Source organism: Lepidochelys kempii, chromosome 2, assembly GCF_965140285.1.
Source record: "Lepidochelys kempii isolate rLepKem1 chromosome 2, rLepKem1.hap1, whole genome shotgun sequence".
NCBI classification, from domain to species: domain Eukaryota; kingdom Metazoa; phylum Chordata; order Testudines; family Cheloniidae; genus Lepidochelys; species Lepidochelys kempii.
In genome coordinates this window covers 162,956,327-162,970,775 of record NC_136381.1, presented here as the reverse complement: position 1 = coordinate 162,970,775, position 14,449 = coordinate 162,956,327, and positions in this window count along the sequence as shown.

Genomic DNA, 14,449 nt, shown 5'->3' with positions numbered 1-14,449 from the left:
ATTGTATACTTTCAGCAGAATATCTGGTGTTTTTCAGAGAATCATAGAAGATTAGGGTTGGAAGAGACCTCAGGAGGTCATCTAGTCCAATCCCCTGCTCAAAGCAGAACCAACCCCAACTAAATCATCCCAGCCAGGGCTTTGTCATGATGGGCCTTAAAAGCCTCTAAGGATGGAGATTCTACCACCTCCCTAGGTAACCCATTCCAGTGCTTCACCACCCTCCTAGTGAAATAGTTTTTCCTAATATCCAACCTAGACCTACCCCACTGCAACTTGGAGACCATTGCCCCTTGTTCTGTCATCTGCCGTCACTGAGAACAGCCGAGCTCCATCCTCTTTGGAACCCCCTTCAGGTAGTTGAAGGCTACTATCAAATCCCACCTCACTTTTCTCTTCTGCAGACTAAATAAACCCAGTTCCCTCAGCCCAGTTCTCCTCATGCTGAATGGGAGATGTCCTTGAAACAAACTTTCTCTCAATCCCAAGCTCCATTCTTGCAGCAATGCCAGTTAAGAGCAGACCGTCAGGCGGAGAGTGGTAAGCACTTATACCATGATAGCAGATAACAAGGACAGACTCATCAGTATGAGGACATTTGGTGACCATACACTGGATTCTGAGGGTTGTTATGAATAAAATGAGCCACTTAACATGATGACACAAGAGATCTAAACTGAGGAAAACTGTCTCTGGTGTGTGGTTGTCCCTGATATACACAGCCAGCTTCAGGTTTCAAAAACAATGGTAGCAGCCACTAGGGAAAACTTCAGGTCATTTTCAGTGCAAGTCATGCAGCATGTGAGAGAAAACATTGATTGCTTGCGGTCAGCCAAATTTCTTGATGAGATCAAATGAAAGCTGCTGGCATGAACCTAGTATCTATGAGCCCAGTGGAACTGATGGAGCCCAAGGCTGCTGGAGCGCATCATTTGTTAAACAAACAAAACAAGCAGTTCTGGCAATCGATACCTCACTATTCTGCCAGGTTCTTCTGATGCCATTTCATATTCATAATGCCCAAATGGCTTTGACACACTATCTGGAGTATCCATGACTGGAAGGGTTGCTGAAGTCACAGTTGTTGACTGTGAGCAATTTAAGGCTTGCCCTAACAGGGCAAAATTGGATACTGTATATGGTGGTTGCATTTTGAGAACCCCATAGCTTAAAAGCATTGTTTCATTTTATTCAAATATGTATCCAGGTCTTTTCTGCTGGCAATCTGTTTTATCCATAAGTAATGCTAGAATATTGGAGGATTATGCGCAAATACAGTGCTAATCAATCTTTTATAAAAAGCTCTGAATGATGTAGAAATAGCTAAAGTGAGAAAAGTCAGATGAACTGCAAGTCACCATTCAATATCTATCGGACGGGGAGTGACTTTGAATCACTACTGACCAGTCTTGATTCAGACTAGCAATCTGTAAGCAAACACTCTGTATCCCCACCTGTTTTTATTTGACTATTTTTAATGGGTTTTATACTCCACTGTGCCTGAAGACTGCTCAGTAAAGGAAGGCTGACAGGGAGCCAGACGCAGCTCCTTGATTCTCAGCCAAATCTCAGTGTTGCAGGCCCTAAATAATGATTGGAGGATTAATGTGAGTGAAGTAATAATAAAATAATAATGAAATAAACTAAAAATACAGGGAGCAGCTTTAGTTTATACCGCTGATGTAAGGTCCCTCAGGGATACACACCCCATCCGACACTCCCTTCCTATGCTGGGGAAGGGGCCGGGTGACTGGAGCAGGTAGCAGCAGAGCTGGTGAAGGAGGCATTCAAGCTTCCTCCACCAGTTTTACGCCAGTGGAGATTCCCCACACAGAGAAAAACCCAGACCTAGGTGTTTTACCAGTTTGAATCTTTAATACATTCTCATTTCTTGGTCAACATAAAAAAGGTTTCCACCAGAAAACAACAAAGCTGCCATCTGCTTCATGTGGATCAGTAAATCACATATGTGCAATGTTTAAAAAATGCCATGTATACTGTATTTAGTACATATTAAGAATGTGAATTTATCCCAACATTTTGAAAATACTGCAAGATATTTCAGCACACAGTGCCGAACAGTGACAGAAGGAAGTTGCATAACTAAAGCACTGTGTAGCTCTTTGAAACTTTGTATAATGTTCTGATTTCTCAATGGTTTTGTCTGATATATGAGTGTAAAATTATAACATATTATGACATTCATCAGTCACAGAGACATTTAGTACAATCTATAGACACAAAGCAGATTTGTCAGCTGACCTGTTAGTATTTCCATTAACTTTCAGCAGTAAAATTCATATTGCCCTAAGATTTGGCAATACAACAAAGTCTGGAATTCATTTTTGGTACGATCCTGCAAGCGTAGTGCTTAACTACCATGAGTAGTTCCACTGGGGTCAAAGGGACTAATTACAATGGTAAATACTCTGTCCAGTAATGAATGTTTGAAGTAGCTGGCCCTTTGTTTGTAACCACCCCAAGCATAAACACTGATTCCTCAACTGAAGCTTTAATCCTGTGGATTAGAGCATAAGAAAGTTGTGATTTCCACTGTTTTGATCTATTATGGAAGGTGTAATACCTTGATAAAGGATAACTCTAAATAGCACCACATTATATAATGTCTGGTGCTTTTAATGACATTAAAATTCCTGTATTGGACTTTAAGGATTGGCATAATACCTCAACCCTCAGAAAATTTCTTGCTACTCCCCATGCTAAATCTTAGTAAACTACTGGCTGACTTCTATATTTCATTTTAGTTGAGTATTACTCGTGTTAGCTGAATATTACATTCTCAAACCATATCAGCACTAGGTAGGATGCCGTGTACGCTAAATGCATGCATATAACTACATTGATTAACAATATCAATAGCCAACTCTCATATTTTTACACAGCACAGCACACCATACCATAAACATTCATTAATTAATCCTCCCAGCACCAGTTAGAGGTAGATAAGCATTATCATTCCCATTCTGCAGATGGGGAAACTGAGACGGGGGCAAATTTTTAAAGGTAATTAGGTGCCTAAAAATGTAGATAGGTGCCTAGCGGGGTGTTCAAACGAAAATGGAAGTTTGGTGCCAAGGCACCCAGTAGGGTGTACAAAAGTGCCTATCTGCATAATTAGACACTTAAATACTTATAAAAATCTGGCCCAAGAAGGTTAAGGATCCCTCCATCTCCCATTAAAATCAATGGCAAAATTCTCATTGATTTCAGTGGGAGCAAGATTGGGAGTGAAGCCCAGTATTCAGTGGCATACATAAGCATGTGAGTAGTCCCATTGACTTCAGTGGAAATATAAATGTGCTTAAAGTTAGACACACATTTACATACCTTACTGAATTGAGCTCTAAATGACTGATCCAAGGCTAAACAGCTAGCCAGTGGCTGAAACCTGGATTAGAATAAAGCAGCCTCACATTCAATCCATTAGACCATGCTGCTGCCTCTCAGAGTTATGCATGTTGTCCTTTGTTTTCTCCAGATATTGCTCAGAGAGATGGAATTATTCTTTGCAATTTTTTAATATTTAAAACTCTGTAAAATGTTATTTATGGTATTTTTAGTGAATTTTTAATCCAGACCTAGGTGATCACATTGCCAACAAAAAAACAAATATGAATAGAAAAGATGCCAAGATTCACTTACCAGAAAATATGATAAAAATTGCAGAGATATTCCATTTCACATGAAAGAAAATGGAAACCTTACTATCCCCTACAGGAAAAGAGGAAAGAATGACTATGTTAAAGTAATACTTCTCGTTTTAAAACATTAATGCCTGAAACCTCTTTGGGCCAAATCAATTAGTTCTTACTTTTTCAAAACTGTAATTGACCTCAAAGGTTCTTTGATTTCATGCTCAAGGGCCCAAACTTGGGAGATCCTGAATGCCCTTAACTCTAAGGCTATGTCTACACTATTGCTGATGTCGGCATAATGTATGTTACTAGAGGGGGCGTGAATAAATCCATTCCCCTAAGCGACATAAATTATGCCGACATAAGCGCCGGTGTGGACAGTGATATGTCGGCAGAAGAGCTTCTCCCACTATCTGAGAGTATCCTATTGATTGATACACAGATCTCCACTTGCTGCTAGGCTAAAAGCTTCCATCAAGAAAAGTATGTTTCTACTTTTAAATTGTAGAAATTTACCCTTTACTCCAAAGGCAAATCTCAACACCTAAAAAGTAATCCAAAAAGGGGAAGGATATGCAAATAAGCACACCAAGCATTCCTCTCTTTAGCCTCTATACTTTTATTATAGGTGACACTAGTAGTATGAGTTATTATTAAGGCTATATCTACACTTAACATGCTACAGCAGCACAGCTGCAGCACTGCAGTGGCATTGCTGTAGTACATCAGTGTAGACACTCAGCGATGGGAGGGATTCTCCTGTCGCTGTAGTTAATTCTCCTACCCAAGAGGCAGTAGCTTGGTCAATGCAAGAATTCTTCTGTTGACCTAGTGCTGTCTACACCAAAGGTTAGCTTGGCATAGCCACATCTCTCAGGGGTGTGGATTTTGTAGCTATACTGATGCAAGTTTTCAGTGTAGACCAGCCCTAAGATTGCCTTACTTGTCCCATTATAAGACCCTGTTTTTAGTTGTTTGTATCATTGCCAAACTGTAACTGTTTGGGCTGAAATTTTCCATGCTGGATGTTTGCCTCAGGCTGATATTTATTTATTTTAATTTCAGTCAAAACAGTTTGCTGTTTCTAAGAATGAGGCTAGGGAAAAATACATTGTCTTGCCCATGTTAAAAAATTCTGTTGACCTTTGTTTTTCAGAAGCTTTAATGGTTCCATGCTTTGCAGCAGGGACTTGAAATGTGGCAAAGGGCAGCCTTTGAGTCAGGGATGCGCATTTTGCTGATCCCATGAAAATCTGCCCAAATGTGGCCAAACTATAAGCCCTTGAAAAATCACAGCTTGCTTATTATCTGTATAGACTTGTTAGAGCTTCACAGTTAACTTTCCCAAAGATTCCATCAGCACAGAGTATGGTCTAGCCTGGGGCTGCAGTGGGTTGAGCAGGACTATTCCTGGAATAGCAGCCCTTGGTTGCTGAGGATTGGGGCTGGGGCCAGGCACAGGTGCCAACTTTCTTCTTTCCAGGCGGCTGCTCCACCCCCGCTCCTCCCTGAAGCCCCCTCCTCCATCTACCCCCAAGGCCACACAGCATTTCTTCCCACTTACACTTCATCCCTCCCTTCAGTGCCTTCTGCCTGCCGCCAAACAGCTGATCAGTAGGGCATGCCAAACAGCTGATCAGAGGGTGGCTGGTGGGTGCTGAGCTCCCACTATTTTTTTCCCTGGGTGCTAGTCCCAGAGCACCCACAGAGTTGGTGCTTATGGAGTCAGGTACTGGAAGTCAGAGGAGGGAAACTATTCTCTTCTGTGTTCTCAATGATCACACTGCTGGTGCCCAGGGAGGGAGGAGGAGGAGGAAGAGGCCTCATATGAACAGAGGGGACAAGAGCCAGACCTAGCAGGACAGGGTGAGTAGACTGGAATAAGAAGCCTCTGTGAGGGAACTGGAGGCTGTGTGGGAGGGGTGAAGAGGGAGACTGAGAGTGGGCAAGGAGACTGAGACTGGGAAAGACTGGGATGGGGAGCCTAAAACAGGAGACTAGGACAGGCTGGGCAAGGGGACTAGACCTGGGATGAGAGGCCTAAGGATTGACGACTGGGACTGACGAGGTGAGGAGAATAGGACTGGGATGAAGAGCCAGGGGTGGGGAAGAGATAGGTCTGGAGGGGACAGTGCCATGTTGGACTGGAACCCATTATTACAGAGTTTCACCGTTTCTCTGCTGTCAGCAAATAGCTGTGACACCCACTGGCAAAGTGTTCCATCTCCTTCTAGTGTTGGTCCACAAAGAGGATGACAACCTGCTACTGCTATCAGTTACACCATTGGCTCAAATGGCAAAGGTGAGTGCAGTGGATTTAAAGGTCTGAACCCTGCTGATGAACCATGCGGGTGGTAATATGATGCCACATGATGGAATTTGTTGTTGTTTTTTTAAACATAGGAAATTACATACAAGAACCCACATTAAAAGAACATTAATAAGATTGCAAAGTCAAGCAATCAAAAGCTAGGAAACACTATAATTATGGTTGCCAGTGCAACCTTAATTCAGTTCTGTTGTGTGTATACATTATAATATAGTTTTTAATAACTTGATCACATGTGTAATTGTATAATTATGTATGTAACCATACTGTTTGTATTGAAAAAGTACTATGGAAATATACCACATTAGCACCCTCCAGCAATAAATAAGGAGCCAAATTCTGCTGTCAGTTATACTGGTTTTAATCAGTGCAGTTACTCTGGATTTTCATCATTGTGATGGAGAGCAAAATTTGGCCTAAGTTGTTCAGTAAATAATTTTTTTAATGACTTTTTTGTTTTAAACAAAAAAATTGTTGCATTTACTGTGTACACTACCAAGAATGAGTAATCCTGCAGGGAAAGAAAAGAGATGGGAATGAAACTACTGTGGCCACATCCAAACCACTAGTGACACCTAGTTTTCATCAAAAAGGTAGGTAGCTACAGTATTACATTTTTAACAACTCTGAGATCTTTGGCAATGTTCTTTAATGTCTTTATAAAATACGTAAGCATTGTTTATTGACACTGAGCTAAATTCAGCAATGGGTTTTACTGGCTGAGGGTATAAACCACATTGTAAATCCTCTGGCAACATCAAAGTGCCCAGCTAATCCCCAGATCTAGCACAGGTTCCTGTTAGTGTAGCCTTTCAAGTGGATCATCCTGGATCCCTCTCTCAGCAGGACTTCCTTGGCCCCTTAAAGTTGCACTACGCAATGGAAGCCATGGGGGTGAATAGGTCATGAAAACACTGCTTGTCCTTCCTAGAGGTGAATCTTCCTTGAGACACAGTGGCCCCTGCTGGAGCAGGGAGGTGAATCAGCCCATTTGCTGTCATTAAATTCAAGCTTAAACTTGCATTTTCCAAAAGTTCTCAATAGGATTTCCTTATGGTGCCGTGATGCATTAAAGGGTGTTTACTTCTTTAAAATGCTAACATTATTTATTACTAGGAATGTGCTTTATTGCTTTTATGCTATGGATAAAAGCTGTACACACTCCAGGGCAAATATTAATGGCCCATTAATACACCACTCAGAATGTTTAAATTAATCTAAAGCTTCATGCCTCTCAACACACCTGAGTTAATACATACCCTGGAGTGTCTTATTGCCTAGTTACAGCTCTCCCTTCACTCAAAAAACCTGAAACTTCATTACATCCATATATCAATCACAGTCCATGTTTACATAGTATGATTTGAGTTAATCGTTTAATGATGAAAGGGAGGATGTACGTAGCTGGCTCTGGCTGTTTGCCTGACTGTTAGGAGAAAAGGAAGGTTTTATGCAAACATCCTTATATGTCCTGCTACAAGAGAGTCAGAGCAATCATGGAATAGACAAAACCCTAGTGAAGATTCTAGATTGTGCAATCTATCCTTTTGCTCTGAACAATTGTGGCAATCTGCATGGCTCCAGAAAGGGCTGTTCTTAATATGAAATGCAGCAATTTATTTCCATCTTTAATTAATTAAATTAAAATGTAAAGTGCTTGAAGTCAGGAATTTAGATAAAAAAGTCTTTGGCTCCAGTATGCAGCTTGGATAGATGGCTTCAACATGGATTTTTCCTTCCATTTAAGCTTTCTTTTGCTGTCTGTCCTTAGGCTGATTCAGTATTTTATTTTTAATTTGTGCCTGGGATATCCTCTCTGCATTCAGCAGTAAATGGAATTTAATTCTTCTCAAGAACAGCTAATCTAGATGAATCACCATCTTTTGAGCTCAGGAGTTAATTTTGGTCTACATTTTCAAAGCCTCCCTTTTGTGCTTGTAGTATAAGATATATATGGACAAAAGAACTTATTCAACTTTGTATAATTTTGAACAAGTCAATTAATCTCTCTGTGCTTCAGTTTCCTCATTTGCTACATTGGAAAAAAGCCTGTCCCACAAGACATATTCTTGTTTACAAAGACCTTTCAGATTCCAGGATGAAAGGTGCTAAGAAATACCAAGTATTGTTAATTATCACTATAGCTATTTACCCACTGTTACTTCCCCTAACCTACATATCTTCTTTCTTGTCTTCTATATACTGCTTGGAGGTGAGACATTGACAAAACTGTACTTCAACTCCCTCTTCTATCCAGTCTTGTGAGTTGTTGTTCTCTTTTTCTATAGCTGTTTACAAAGATTCAGCTGTAACTTCAGAATAACTCCCTAATAGGCAGCATTAATTGAGAGTTAACTGCTGAATTAGTGTTCATCGGTGTCCTACTTCCTGTGTATCTATCCATTCAGTCTCAGTTTCACCTGAGTAGTCAGTTCTGGATTATGCCAATAGTGTCCTCTGCTGTACATAATAAAAATGACAGTATTCTACAAATTAGGTTTTCAGACCTCATTTCACCCATGCTGACTCAAAATACAAATGATGAGTGATGTATTGGAAGCATTCCCTGGGGGTTCATGGGATCTCCAAGTTTAAATTCTGCCACCAAACTGAAAGAAGGGTTGAGATGATTTCCCTGACTTTGTGAAGCTGGCCCTCCCATTTCTGAGTCCCGCTAACTCATCCTTGCTCAAGGTTACTTATTCCTGGGGTTCGCAGAAATAATCCTGAAGAGCTAACATTTTGTCTTGGGAATGGACCAGATTGTCCCAAGAAACAGGTATTTTAGAAATATTTCCCAGGAAAGAATAGCCAGGAATGTGTCCTCTGCCAATCCCCTTTGCAAGTGCCCACATCCCGCTAGTGGTCCATGGTATTTAGCACAGGGAGGAAGGGTGAAATGTTGTGAAAGTTTTCAAAAACCTTAAATATGTTTTTTGCAGCAAGGTTACTGCTGTTTGCTTATTCATGACTGGAGGCTAGTTCTGGGTATAGTTTATTTCAGGGGTTCTCAAACTTCATTGCACCGCAACCCCCTTCTGACAACAAAAATTACTACAGGACCCCAGGAGGGGGAACCGAAGTGTGAGTCTGCCCAAGTCCCACCATCCTGGGTGTATGTATGGCAGGGTGTGGCGGGGCGGCAAAGCCAAAGCCCCACCACCCCAGGCCAGGGGGCCAAAGCCCAAAAGCTTCAGCCCCAGACTGGGGGCCTGTAACCTGAACCCTGCTGCCCAGGGCTGAAGCCCTTGGGCTTGGGCTTTGGCCCCAGCAAGTCTAAGCCAGGCCTGGCAACCCCATTAAAATGGGGTCATAACCCACTTTGGGTCCTGACCCACAGTTTGAGAACCTCTGGTCTATTTTAAGATTGTGTACTTAAAATTATCAAGGAGTGCCTAGAGCAAGGGATAGGCACTTCTTTTGAATGGATGTGTGTATAAATCTAAGGAAACAGTAAATGAATACATTTTTGAGAGAGACATTACCTTAAGTTATAACGATGACATACCTGGAACTGGGAAAAGCCTTTGTGACGTTGTACTCCATATGATTTTATGAAAATATGCTAATGAGTGTGAATATAATGTAACTGGAATATGCTTCATGCAAATGGTCTCTTATAATGTAAATAACAGAATGCCACTAGCCATCACCTTCAGCCCCCAACTAAAACCTCTCCAACGCATCATCAAGGATCTACAACCTATCCTGAAGGACGACCCATCACTCTCACAGATCTTGGGAGACAGGCCAGTCCTTGCTTACAGACAGCCCCCCAACCTAAAGCAAATACTCACCAGCAACCACACACCACACAACAGAACCACTAACCCAGGAACCTATCCTTGCAACAAAGCCCGTTGCCAACTGTGTCCACATAGCTATTCAGGGGACACCATCATAGGGCCTAATCACATCAGCCACACTATTAGAGGCTCGTTCACCTGCACATCCACCAGTGTGATATATGCCATCATGTGCCAGCAATGTCCCTCTGCCATGTACGTTGGTCAAACTGGACAGTCTCTACGTAAAAGAATAAATGGACACAAATCAGACGTCAAGAATTATAACATTCAAAACCAGTCGGGGAACACTTCAATTTCTTTGGTCACTCGATTACAGACCTAAAAGTGGCAATTCTGCAACAAAAAAACTTCAAAAACAGACTCCAAGGAGAGACTGCTGAATTGGAATTAATTTGCAAACTGGATACAATTAACTTAGGCTTGAATAGAGACTGGGAGTGGATGGGTCATTACACAAAGTAAAACTATTTCCCCATGTTTATTCCCTCCCCACCCCCCACTGTTCCTCAGACGTTCTTGTCAACTGCTGGAAATGGCCCACCTTGATTATCACTACAAAAAGTCCCGTCCCCACCCCCGCTCTCCTGCTGATAATTGCTCACCATAAGTGATCACTGTCCTTCCAGTGTGTATGGTAATACCCATTTTTTCATGTTCTCTATGTATATAAATCTCCCCACTGTATTTTCCACTGAATGCATCCAATGAAGTGAGCTTCAAATTTGTTAGTCTCTAAGGTGCCACAAGTCCTCCTTTTCTTTTTGTGAATACAGACTAACACGACAGCTACTCTGAAACATTACAAAGCTTATAATCTACTGAATGTGGTCATCCTATTTATATAAATGTATCATTCTTGTACCTGAAACTAGAAATATGAAATATAACTCTGAGGTCCTATTGTAATTATGCAAAGTGTGGGCCATTAATGGTGGTTTGGAATATTGATGGCTCCCATCAACTCGGACAATTGGTTGTAAATGGCTCTGTTTACTTGCAAGCCTTCCTGTGAGTCAGGCCAGGAAGAATGAAGGCTTGGGGTCTCACAGGACATGTCACCTGGTACTGGAGTCTATCTTAAACCCAGTGCTTTTCCATTTAGAAGGAGGGGTGGGAACTCAGAGAGACAAAAGATTTCCGCCTTGTGCCAAAGCTGTATAAGGGGGTGGAACAGAACAAAGGACGTTCCAGTCATGAGAAATCCCCTAGTTACCACCTGAGCTGGAGCTAACAAGAACTGTACCGGGGAAAGGATTGAGCCCAGGCTAGGAAGGAGTCTAGTCTGTGAAATAAGCTTATTGGAACATTTCTGAGGGTGAGATTTCATCTGTAATCAGTTTCTGCATGTATTAGGCTTAGACTTGCATGTTTTGTTTTATTTTGCTTGGTAACTTACTTTGTTCTGTCTGTTATTACTTTGAACCACTTAAATCCTACTTTTTATATTTAATAAAATCACTTTTGCTTATTAATTAACCCAGAGTAAGTAATTAATACCTGGGGGAGCAAACAGCTGTGCATATCTCTCTATTGGTGTTGTAAAGGGCAAAACATTTATGAGTTGACCCTGTATAAGCTTTATACAGAGTAAAATGGATTTATTTGGGGTTTAGGCTCCCAGAAAGACTGAATACTGGGTGCTGGGAAAGTCCCTGTTAACTGAGAAACCCCTGGGCTAAGTGAATCTTAGTTTCTGTGAACTGCAGGGGGCTGTGGCCTAACCTCTTGGTCTGTGCTGTAGCTGACTGGAGTGTCTAACTCAGCAAGACCGGAGTGGAGGAAAGTCTTCTCTGGCAGAGGGATTTTCTCTCAGTGGTATCCCAGCACATCTAGTGACCAATCTTGAGGGAGTTTCTGTGACCAAACCCATCACAGCCTTATCTGGAGTTTCTTTAGAAAGACTATGGTTGAAAAGGATACTCTGAAGTAGAGGTAGGGAGAGGTCATGGAATCAGAGTCACAATCCAATGACGCGCTGCTTGCCTATCCAAGGGTTCTAACCATTACGTTTGAGCACTGCTGTCCCTCTTAGGTAAGTCACATGGGGAAAATGTTGGCTGTGCTTGTTGTCTTAATTAAATCTCTCCTACTCCAAGGATTCCCAATATTGTCCCATAGTTTGAAGAATACCTGCAGGTGAGGAAGACCTATCATATAGTATTTTCTCTCTGCTGTAGTCAGCCAAGAAAAATCGAAGTGTAGCCCCGGGTGCTGCAAGAAACAGGGCTATTACCACATTCAAAATGTGGAGTACTGCTTTAAACAATAACAGCTGGGAACTACTCATCCAAGGAGCTCTGCATCTTAGCAGATCAGTTAAGAGCTAAAAACCTAACATATAATTATAATTCTAGCTGTTTCAGCCCCATGTGATCCATTTTGTTTGCTCCTCCTCCTGTTCTTTACTTTCTAATCACTGCACACCAGCTACTGGAAAAGATTCAGGAACTTGCCTCATAACCAAGTGAAAAACACGGTCCTGTTCTAGAACTTATTTAATTTGATTCCTGTAGCATCTCCATCAATTTAGACAAATTTAACTCATATAATTCAAATCCTGGTGCGATAGAAATATGTGAAAATGTTGGGGAAAACTGTGGGAGTTTAAAAAGAAATGTTTTAGGGGAAAACATGGTAGGGTTCTCAAATTGTTTTTCTCAATACCTCGTAAATGCTCTTCCGTAAATGCTCCTTATTCTGATACAAGCGAGAGTCACAAGCTAGCACCTTTCAGGGAAGGTGTGGTTGCAGCACTGCCACCTCACACAAGAAATCATGAGTACAGCTATGGTTCTGTCACAGAGGTCACAGATTCTGTGACTTTCCGGGACCTTCGTGACTTCTTCTGCAGCAGCAGGCCTGGAGCAGCCGTCAGCGCCGGGGCCGCTGGAGCAGCAGCCGGTATTGTGTCAGCCCCCTGGGGGCTGGAACAGCAGCGGTCAGCCCCTGTGCTGGAGCAGTGGTGGGGCTGGAGTAGCTGCCAGAGGTCAGCCCCCAGCAGCGCTCCAACTGTTAGTCTTCCCCCGAGTCGTTAGTTTTTCTTTTTAGTAAAAGTCAAGGACAGGTTGTGGGCTTCCATGAATTTTTGATTATTGCCCATGAGCTGTCCTTGACTTTTAGTAAAAAATCCCCAAGACAGAAACTTAACCTTAATTATGAGTAACAAATTATGGCTGGAGCCAGTCTCTGGATGACCTGAGAATCATAGAATCATAGAATATCAGGGTTGGAAGGGACCTCAGGAGGTCATCTAGTCCAACCCCCTGCTCAAAAGCAGGACCCATACCCAATTAAATCATCCCAGCCAGGGCTTTGTCAAGCCTGACCTTAAAAACTTCTAAAGAAGGAGATTCCACCACTTCCCTAGGTAACGCATTCCAGTGTTTCACCACCCTCCTAGTGAAAAAGTTTTTCCTAATATCCAACCTAAACCTCCCCCACTGCAACTTGAGACGATTACTCCTTGTTTTGTCACCAGCTACCACTGAGAACAGTCTAGAGCCATCCTCTTTGGAACCCCCTTCCAGGCAGTTGAAAGCAGCTATCAAATCCCCCCTCATTCTTCTCTTCCGCAGACTAAACAATCCCAGTTCCCTCAGCCTCTCCTCATAAGTCCTGTGTTCCAGTCCCCTAATCATTTTTGTTGCCCTTCGCTGGACTCTTTCCAATTTTTCCACATCCTTCTTGTAGTGTGGGGCCCAAAACTGGACACAGTACTCCAGATGAGGCCTCACCAATGTCGAATAGAGGGGAACGATCACGTCCCTCAATCTGCTGGCAATGCCCCTACATATACATCCCAAAATGTCATTGGTCTTTTTGGCAACAAGGGCACGCTGTTGACTCATATCCAGCTTCTCGTCCACTGTAACCCCTAGGTCCTTTTCTGCAGAACTGCTGCCGAGCCATTCGGTCCCTAGTCTGTAGCGGTGAAGCTCCATACCTCTCATGAATTTCAGTCCTGAGGGAGCTGGGGGGAAACCCCCTCTGACTCCTGACTCTTCTCCAGGAGGCGGGCAATTGAGAAAGAACAGCCAATCAGAGCTGCTGTAGGAAGCAGACAGCGCTCCCCTTCCCTGCCAGGAACTAAGAGGACTTTGGGGTAGGTGATGTGGGAGACTGAGCAGCTGATACTATTTTCACAGGACAGGCTGGGGAAAGGAAGAGGAGAAGGATCCTGTAGGTTAGGGCAGCCTTCTCCCCTTCTGTGAATAATGCGTCAGTCTGCTCTCTGCTTCTTCCTCCTCCTGTCTTTATCCTGACAACACCAGGCCTGCGAATGAGGAGAGAGCGAAGAGTCCCTGCAGTTGACCTCTCTGCAGAACCTGGGATGGATGAGAAGGGGACCCTGCTTCATCTGTCGTCCCCCCCAGGCCTGGGAGTGGATGGGGAAGACCCCCTGGGGCTGCACCTATTGAATCACCCCCCGCCGCGCCCCAGGAGCTACCAGAGTGGAGGCAGAACTGATGTAGGAATGAAGGGGTCAGGGTTGTGGGGTGTGGAACTGATGTGAGAAGTGAGGAGGTATGTAGTTAACTTCTTGGCCAGGGGATGGCAGCTGTGGGGCTAGAGAGGTGCAGACTTAATTAGAATTTTAAGGTATGGGGGGAAGCTGGAGGCTCCACACCAACAGGAGCCAGGGGGCGCCCCTGTAG